Below are 8681 nucleotides of genomic sequence, written 5' to 3' on the forward strand. Positions count from 1 at the left end.
AATTATATTTTATGGGGAAAAGTTGGGTCGGGTTTGGGGAGGTGCCTGTCAGATTTCACAAGGTGTTTTACATATACGCAGACAAAAATGCACGCATACTCTGGTGTAATTTAACATTATATGCCAGCAAGATTTTTTGAAAATCTGAAGTTTACAGACCCCCCCAATTTTACGGACCAAGCTACGCCCCTCCCTCCAGATACCTAACCCCCCCCCCCCCCCCCCGACTGCATCCAGTGACCGGCTACATTAACCCGGCGACAGAGGCCCTCCCCTCTCCCCAGATTCCAACACCCCCCTTTGGTGAAATGTCTACCCCGCTCCTCTGTCCAGAGCCCCTGTCCGTCACCCCTGCATAGTTCTCTCTGTCTCCCCACTTTTATAGACCTTCTGATGGCATTTGTGGCCGAAAACATGCTGCCTCTCTCAAACTGTGGCGATCTGTGCCCCATTCTCGTCTGATTGACATTTTATAGCACCTAGGCTGGCGTTCAGCGCGCTTCCTGGCGCTCCATAGCTTGCCAGGAATCTACCCAGCTGTGAGATTAAAAAAAAAAACAATTAGCCCAGAATTACGCCTCTTGGTCAACAAATTAGCTAGCTGATCACCCCGCCTTCTCCAAAAACAGCAAAGCTTACTCGTCCCCAAAAAACGGAAAGACACTCCTGGGCTCTCTCGGGAAAGCTGCTTCCACATTCTTTGGTGAGCTGGCGCGGCCCACATGCGAAGAGTTTCTTCCTGGGGTGGGGGCCCTCACCCCCCTTCCGTTTACACTTGTCAGCTTGCGGCTACATGTATTTATATCATGTTTACACTTCGCATGTCTGCCTGGTGTGAAACCGCACAGCGTCCTGTCCGACAGCGTCGTTTCTGGCGCAGCGCCCACTGAGAGCTGAACTGCTACGAGGCGCTCTCTCGTCCCTCTCGGTGAGGAGAACCCGCGGATTAAGGGCATTAGCACAAGGATTGGTGCAGGGTGGCACTGAGGGCCCTAAACGGAGCCAGCCCCCAGCTGCTCCATGACAGATAGCCGGGGTTCATCGGAGCAGGGTCGAGTTCTGGCTGACCCACCTGGCACGGGGTCCATCTCTGCCCCAGACACAGCCTGGTCCATAGTCCAGCACTGCCCGCCCCTAGAACTGAATGGCAGCACCCATCTAATGCCAGGATGTCTCAAGGTGGGTACTAAGTGAACTAAGGATTCAGAGCTGCGTGGGTATAACACAATGAAAGGCTGCCGAGGCGCGGAATAAAGGGGGTGGCGAGCCAACAAACTGGCAGGGAGAGCCGAGAAAAGGGTCTGGCTTGGCTCCAAGAGCCGTGCACGAGCCGGGTCCTGGACTTATGTGGCAAGTAAAGCATGCAACATTCACGTAATAATATTATATTACTAAGCAGAAGTGTTTAAATATTGATCCCTTATAGAGCCAGCGGGCAGGCTGTCTGACCTCAGGTCAGGTCTGTAAGTACCAAAGAGCGAACGCCTCCCACAGCGGCCTGTTCATACTCAAGAGCTGTCCTGAGAGCTGTGGGGTTATACTGCCCTCGGATACTACCCTGATCGTTGGGTGGGTATACTGCCCTCGGATACTACCCTGAGAGCTGAGGGGGTATACTGCCCTCGGATACTACCCTGAGAGCTGAGGGGGTTTACTGCCCTCGGATACTGTTCATACTAACTTAAGAGCTGTCCTGAGAGCTGAGGGGGTATACTGCCCTCGGATACTACCCTGAGAGCTGAGGGGGTATACTGCCCTCGGATACTACCCTGAGAGCTGAGGGGGTATACTACCCTCGGATACTGTTCATACTAACTTAAGAGCTGTCCTGAGAGCTGGGTGGGTATACTGCCCTCAGATACTACCCTGAGAGCTGAGGGGGTATACTGCCCTCGGATACTACCCTGATCGTTGGGTGGGTATACTGCCCTCCGATACTACCCTGAGAGCTGAGGGGGTATACTGCCCTCGAATACTACCCTGAGAGCTGAGGGGGTATACTGCCCTCCGATACTACCCTGAGAGCTGAGGGGGTATACTGCCCTCGGATACAACCCTGAGAGCTGAGGGGGTTTACTGCCCTCGGATACTGTTCATACTCAAGAGCTGTCCTGAGAGCTGGGTGGGTATACTGCCCTCGGATACTACCCTGAGAGCTGAGGGGGTTTACTGCCCTCAGATACTGTTCATACTAACTTAAGAGCTGTCCTGAGAGCTGGGTGGGTATACTGCCCTCGGATACTACCCTGAGAGCTGAGGGGGTATACTGCCCTCGGATACTACCCTGATCGTTGTGTGAGAGAGAGAGAGAGAGAGAGAGAGAGAGAGAGAGAGAGAGAGAGAGAGAAAGTGTGTGTGTGTGTGTGAGAGAGAGAGAGAGAGAGAGAGAGAGAAAGTGTGTGAGAGAGAGAGAGAGAGAGAGAGAGAGAAAGTGTGTGAGAGAGAGAGAGAGAGAGAGAGAGAGAGAGAGAGAGAGAGAGAGAGAGTGTGTGTGTGAGAGAGAGAGAGAGAGAGAGAGAGAGAGAGAGAGAGAGAGAGAGTGTGTGTGTGTGTGTGTGTGTGTGAGAGAGAGAGAGAGAAAGTGTGTGTGTGTGTGTGTGTGAGAGAGAGAGAGAGAGAAAGTGTGTGTGTGTGAGAGAAGAGAGAGAGAGAGAGAGAGAAAGTGTGTGTGAGAGAGAGAGAGAGAGAAAGTGTGTGTGTGTGAGAGAGAGAGAGAGAGAGAGAGAAAGTGTGTGTGTGAGAGAGAGAGAGAGAGAGAGAGAGAGAGAGAGAGAGAAAGTGTGTGTGTGTGAGAGAGAGAGAGAGAGAGAGAGAGAGAGAGAGAGAGAGAAAGTGTGTGTGAGAGAGAGAGAGAGAGAGAGAGAGAAAGTGTGTGTGAGAGAGAGAGAGAGAGAGAGAGAGAGAGAGAAAGTGTGTGTGTGTGTGTGTGTGTGTGAGAGAGAGAGAGAGAGAGAGAGAAAAAGTGTGTGTGAGAGAGAGAGAGAGAGAGAGAGAAAGTGTGTGTGTGTGTGTGTGTGAGAGAGAGAGAGAGAGAGAAAGTGTGTGTGTGAGAGAGAAAGTGTGTGTGTGTGAGAGAGAGAGAGAAAGTGTGTGTGTGTGAGAGAGAGAGAGATTCAAAATACTCAGCCTTTACTCCTGGTCCCACAGCACGGAAAGTGACCCAAAGTCTTACCCTGCCTGGCGCTGAAAGACCAAGTAGCCAGTCCAGCCAAAGAGCCCTGAGAATATAGCCGATTCCCCTAAAAGCCAGCTAAAGAACTGGTATACACACTGGGGGCCAAAGAACAAGCTAGAACACTACAGATCACTTCACCTTACACAGCGCCGCACCGTGGTGAGAACCGCAAAGCACAGCTGTTCACCAAGAGAATGAACGACCAAGGGCAAGAATTCCAGAAATAACGACTGACGGACAGAAACCAACCAGAAATCAGGAGAGAAGCGTGTCTGCCACCAGTGGGGCCTGGAAGAAGCCGCGCCAGGCAGTCTCCCCGCTGCCCCGCCTCCTGAGATACACTGAGCACTCACTTTCCATTAAACTGCACTTCCAGACACTCAGCCGTTGCACTCGTTTACTTTGTCAACACTTCTCTTGCCAATAAAGTTCTCTGTGTTGCGTTGTATGGTGGTAGGTGGCTTATAAACGAACAAAGCATTCCCCGCCCCGAGATGTGCCTAGTGGTACCTCTATAGCGCCAGGAGGCGGGTGCACAGATCACGTGATGGGTCTGTAGAGTGCTGGCATGGGATATGTATGCACGCTGCCCTACGTCACCGCAGTAAATAACTCACATACGGAATCTTTCACTGTGGGGGAAACGTAAACACAGCCAAAGAACTAACCAAACACAGACAGTGACCAGAGACTAGAAACATAGTCTGTCCACAAGCCAACTCACAAACACAGGAGAGGGAGAGTCGGTCCACAGACACAAAGAGGACAGAGTCTGCCCAAAGACCAACCCGCTAACCAGGAGAGGACAGAGTCTGCCCGCAGAACAACTCACAAACACCGGAGGGGGTAGAGTCTGTCCACAGACCAACCCCCAAACCCCGAGAGGACAGAGGCTGTCCACAGACCAACCCGCCAGCCATGAGAGGACAGTCTGACAGCAGAACAACTGACAAACACAGGAGACGGTAGAGTCTGTCTACAGACCGCCCCAGAGAGGACAGAGTCTGTCCACAGACCGATCCACAAATACATGAGAGGACAGAGTCTGTTCACAGACCGATCCACAAACACAGGAGAGGATAGAGTCTGTCCACAGACCAACCCTCAAACCCTGAGAAGACGGAGTCTGTCCACAGACCAACCCGCAAAACCTGGGAGGACAGAGTCTGTCCACAGACCAACCCGCAAACCAGGAGAGGACAGAGTCTGCCCGCAGAACAACTCACAAACACAGGAGAGGGCAGAGTCTGTCTGCAGACCGACCCAGAGAGCACAGAGTCTGTCCACAGACCGATCCACAATCACAGGAGAGGATAGAGTCTGTCCAAAGACCAACCCTCAAACCCTGAGAGGACAGAGTCTGTCCACGGACCAACCCACAAACCCTGAGAGGACAGAGTCTGTCCACAGACCAACCCGCAAACCATGAGAGGACAGAGTCTGACAGCAGAACAACTGACAAACACAGGAGAGGGCAGAGTCTGTCTACAGACTGACCCAGAGAGGACAGAGTCTGTCCACAGACCGATCCACAATCACAGGAGAGGATAGAGTCTGTCCACAGACCAACCCGCAAACCAGGAGAGGACAGAGTCTGCCCGCAGAACAACTCACAAACACAGGAGAGGGCAGAGTCTGTCTGCAGACCGACCCAGAGAGCACAGAGTCTGTCCACAGACCGATCCACAATCACAGGAGAGGATAGAGTCTGTCCAAAGACCAACCCTCAAACCCTGAGAGGACAGAGTCTGTCCACGGACCAACCCACAAACCCTGAGAGGACAGAGTCTGTCCACAGACCAACCCGCAAACCATGAGAGGACAGAGTCTGACAGCAGAACAACTGACAAACACAGGAGAGGGCAGAGTCTGTCTGCAGACCGACCCAGAGAGCACAGAGTCTGTCCACAGACCGATCCACAATCACAGGAGAGGATAGAGTCTGTCCAAAGACCAACCCTCAAACCCTGAGAGGACAGAGTCTGTCCACGGACCAACCCACAAACCCTGAGAGGACAGAGTCTGACAGCAGAACAACTGACAAACACAGGAGAGGGCAGAGTCTGTCTGCAGACCGACCCAGAGAGCACAGAGTCTGTCCACAGACCGATCCACAATCACAGGAGAGGATAGAGTCTGTCCAAAGACCAACCCTCAAACCCTGAGAGGACAGAGTCTGTCCACGGACCAACCCACAAACCCTGAGAGGACAGAGTCTGACAGCAGAACAACTGACAAACACAGGAGAGGGCAGAGTCGGTCTACAGACTGACCCAGAGAGGACAGAGTCTGTCCACAGACCGATCCACAAATACAGGAGAGGGCAGAGTCTGTCCACAGACCGACCCACAAACCCAGAGAGGACAGAATCTGTCCACAAACCGACCCACAAACCCAGATAGGACAGTGTCTGCTAACAGACCAACCCACAAACCTGGAGAGGAGAGAGATTTAATACAGACCAACCCGCAGGGCAGAGTCTGCACACAGATCGATCCAGAGAGGACAGAGTCTGCACACAGACCAACCCAGGAGAGGACAGAGCCTGCCCACTAACCAACCCACAAACCCAGAGAGGACAGAGTCTGCACACAGGCCGACGAAGAAGAGGACTGAGTCTGCCTACAGGCCAACCCACAAACCCTGAGAGGTCAAAGTCTGCCAATCACCAGCACCACTGTCAACCAAGACCACAAGCACTGGCACCCCATCACTACCGCCTTTCACTACCACAAACATCACATCCCCCATTAACAGAACCATCCATTAGCACCACAGCCAAGCACCACAATCATCACTGCCCCTTCCACTAATACCACCCACCGCTACTAACACCACTGCCAATCACACACTCCCAATCACTGCCCGCAACCAGCACCATTATATATGGCTAGAACCACTGCCCATCACCCTTCCTATCCACTACCACAAGTATAAGTGTCCTCAAAATGTTGTCAACTTTTAGCACCACAGCCAACTATTACTGCCATCCACTACTACTAGCACCACTATGCCTGCCACTACTGCCACCTACCTACCAGCATCACTGTGACTAGAATCATGGCCAACTACCACACGCATCACTGTCCCCACCACTAATAGCAGCCACCGCTACTAGCACCACTACCAATACCAGTGCTGCCAGTCACACCACTCAACCACTACCAACAACCAGCACCACTATGTATGGCTAGAACCACTGCCCGTCACCATTGCTATCCACTTGCACAAGTATTAAAGTCTCTACTAATGGTGTCAACTTTTAGTACCACAGCCAACCACCAATATCCTCACCACCACTGCCGTCCGGTCCACGGGTGTGCATGCCAGTACTGCCAACCAGCACCACTGTGGCTAGAATCATGGCCAACTACCACACACATCACTATCCCTACCACTAATACCACCTACCACTACTAGCACCACTGCCAATATCAGTACTGCTAATCACACCACTCTGAACCACTACGCGCACCACTATGTATGGCTAGAACCACTGCCCATCACCATTTCTATCCACTTGCACAAGTATGAGTCCCTACTAACTGTGTCAACGTTCAGTACCACAGCTAACCACCAATGTCCTCATCACTACTGCCATCCACCGCTGTGCCTGCCACTACTGCCAACCACCAGCCTTACTGTGGCTAGAACCACTGCCAACTAAGGCCACTAGCATTAGTGCCCCATCACCACTGTCATTCACTACCACAAACACCACTGCCCCTATTAAAAGGACCAGCCATTAGTACCACAGCCCCAAAACACAAGATTCACTGTCACTACCACCACTGCCAACCACAACTAGAAACACCACTTTCCTTACAATCGCTACACACCACCACAAGCATCACTTCCACAACTGACAACCACCACCACAAGGTTACTTCATCTACCAGGCAGCCAATAAAACCACTGCCAAACACCACCACAGGCATCACTTCTCGACCACAACCACCACTCCCCTATAGCCGCTTCCAACCTCTGCAATAAACACCACAGTTAGCGAAGTTTACATCTATGCCTAGTGCCCCCTCACCAGGAGGTCAGCGCCCACCTTATCCCACCGCCCACACCGACTCATGAGTAACGAGCCCCTACGCCTGCACATGTTCCTCTATCCCGGGAGGGCAGTTGTTGGTACAGTAACATGGGGTACTCTCCGGGGTGTGTGTGTGTGGGGGAGGGGGGAGGGGGGCAGAGAACAGCCATGGAGTTGTTACCTCTTTGTTTTCTATTCCCCGAGTTGAAGTTTTAAAAGTTGGCGAGTGAGACTGCCGTCCGGACGTTCATACCTTACACGGGGTGTCTGTCTTTGGGGCTCTGGGTCACTCCTTCCTTGGGGTTCTGGGGAAGTGCCTCTAGTTCTTTAAGGGGTGCACCTTTCTGAAGCACTGTCTCCCCTGGAAGTCTGAGGGTAACTGGGTCGCCTACCTCCCCAAGCCGTGTGTGTGTGTGTGTGTGTAGGGGGAGTCTCCACGGCGGTGTCTCTCTGAGGTCTGTGGATCTGTGCGTGGGGGGCGGTTGGAGGTGTCGCGAGCTGGGCTGGTTTTATGTAGCGATTCCGGGGCTCCGTGTATGTCTGGCACCCAGGAAAACAAGACTCTCCGTGGCTCTGTGAGGGGGGGGAGGGGGGGGGTGAGGTGTCTGAACTGTGGGACCCCTGGGTTCTCCATGGGGTTGGGTGTTCTAAGGCACAGATTTCACTTGGACTAGGCAGGGGTCCCCATGACCCTGCGGGGCGCTGAGGCACCCTAACTCCACACACTGGAACAGTTTCATGCACTTTACCACGAGCCCTCATAGGAGGTCACATCAGGGAGGGGAGTCGTAGGGGGTAGTCCCTTACCTTCTAGTTCCCGGGGGTAGCAGCGCTCAGTCCGCAGCTGGGGGGCACGTCCTGCTGGAAGTGTTCAGTCGTGAGGGGGTTGAAGTGTTTCTCCAGTGGGTGAATGACAGCCTCTCGTGGGGAGGGAAGGGTTGTCTTTTCAGGCCAGGGTGGCGGGATGTCCAGCTCCTCCAGGGGTCTCCCAACCCCCCGTACCCCAGAATCCGCCGTCTAAACTCGCAGCCTGCGTCTGCCTCTCCCCCAGCTCGCAATCTCCTCCTCCCGGTAACTCTGCCCTCCCACAACCCTGGCCCCTCCCCTCTTCCTCCCCGTGGACCCTACCCTCAGCTCCACTGGCCCCTCCCCTCCCCTCGGACCCTCACCTCGGCTCCTCTGTACCCTCCCTTTCCCCGCCCCCCGGACCCTCCCCTCAGCTCCACTGAAACCTCCCCTCTCCCCCACGGACCCTTCCCCTATCCCCCCTCCTCCCCGGCGGACCCTCCTCCCTGGACCTTCCGCCCTCAGCCCCTTGTGCTGCCGCAGACTCAGCGCCCCGGCTGGTGGCAGGAGGTGGGCACGAGACCGGGGCGGGGGGCACCTCTACCCATCTCGGGGGGTGCGAGACGGGATCTCAGGGTTTGAAAGTCAGATAACGTCTTCATGAGTAAAACAGAAGAA

At 53.9% G+C, this 8681-nt stretch overlaps 1 protein-coding gene across 4 annotated transcripts in view; it reads right to left on the reverse strand.

Annotated features, from left to right (window-relative positions):
• The window catches only part of TSPAN18 (tetraspanin 18), a 334803-nt gene extending 326507 nt beyond the window's left edge, over positions 1-8296 (reverse strand). Inside the window, exon 1 of one of the 4 annotated variants that reach the window (XM_085643447.1) lies at positions 8025-8296. The gene's annotated coding sequence lies outside the window, so the exon portion shown is untranslated. The remainder of the gene's footprint in view (positions 1-8024) is intronic. The other 3 variants (XM_085643448.1, XM_085643449.1, XM_085643450.1) reach the window with 3 other exon arrangements.
• Positions 8297-8681: the final 385 nt, after the last annotated feature.

This window comes from Triturus cristatus, chromosome 3_1 (genome assembly GCF_964204655.1).
Source record: "Triturus cristatus chromosome 3_1, aTriCri1.1, whole genome shotgun sequence".
Classification (NCBI taxonomy): Eukaryota; Metazoa; Chordata; class Amphibia; order Caudata; family Salamandridae; genus Triturus; species Triturus cristatus.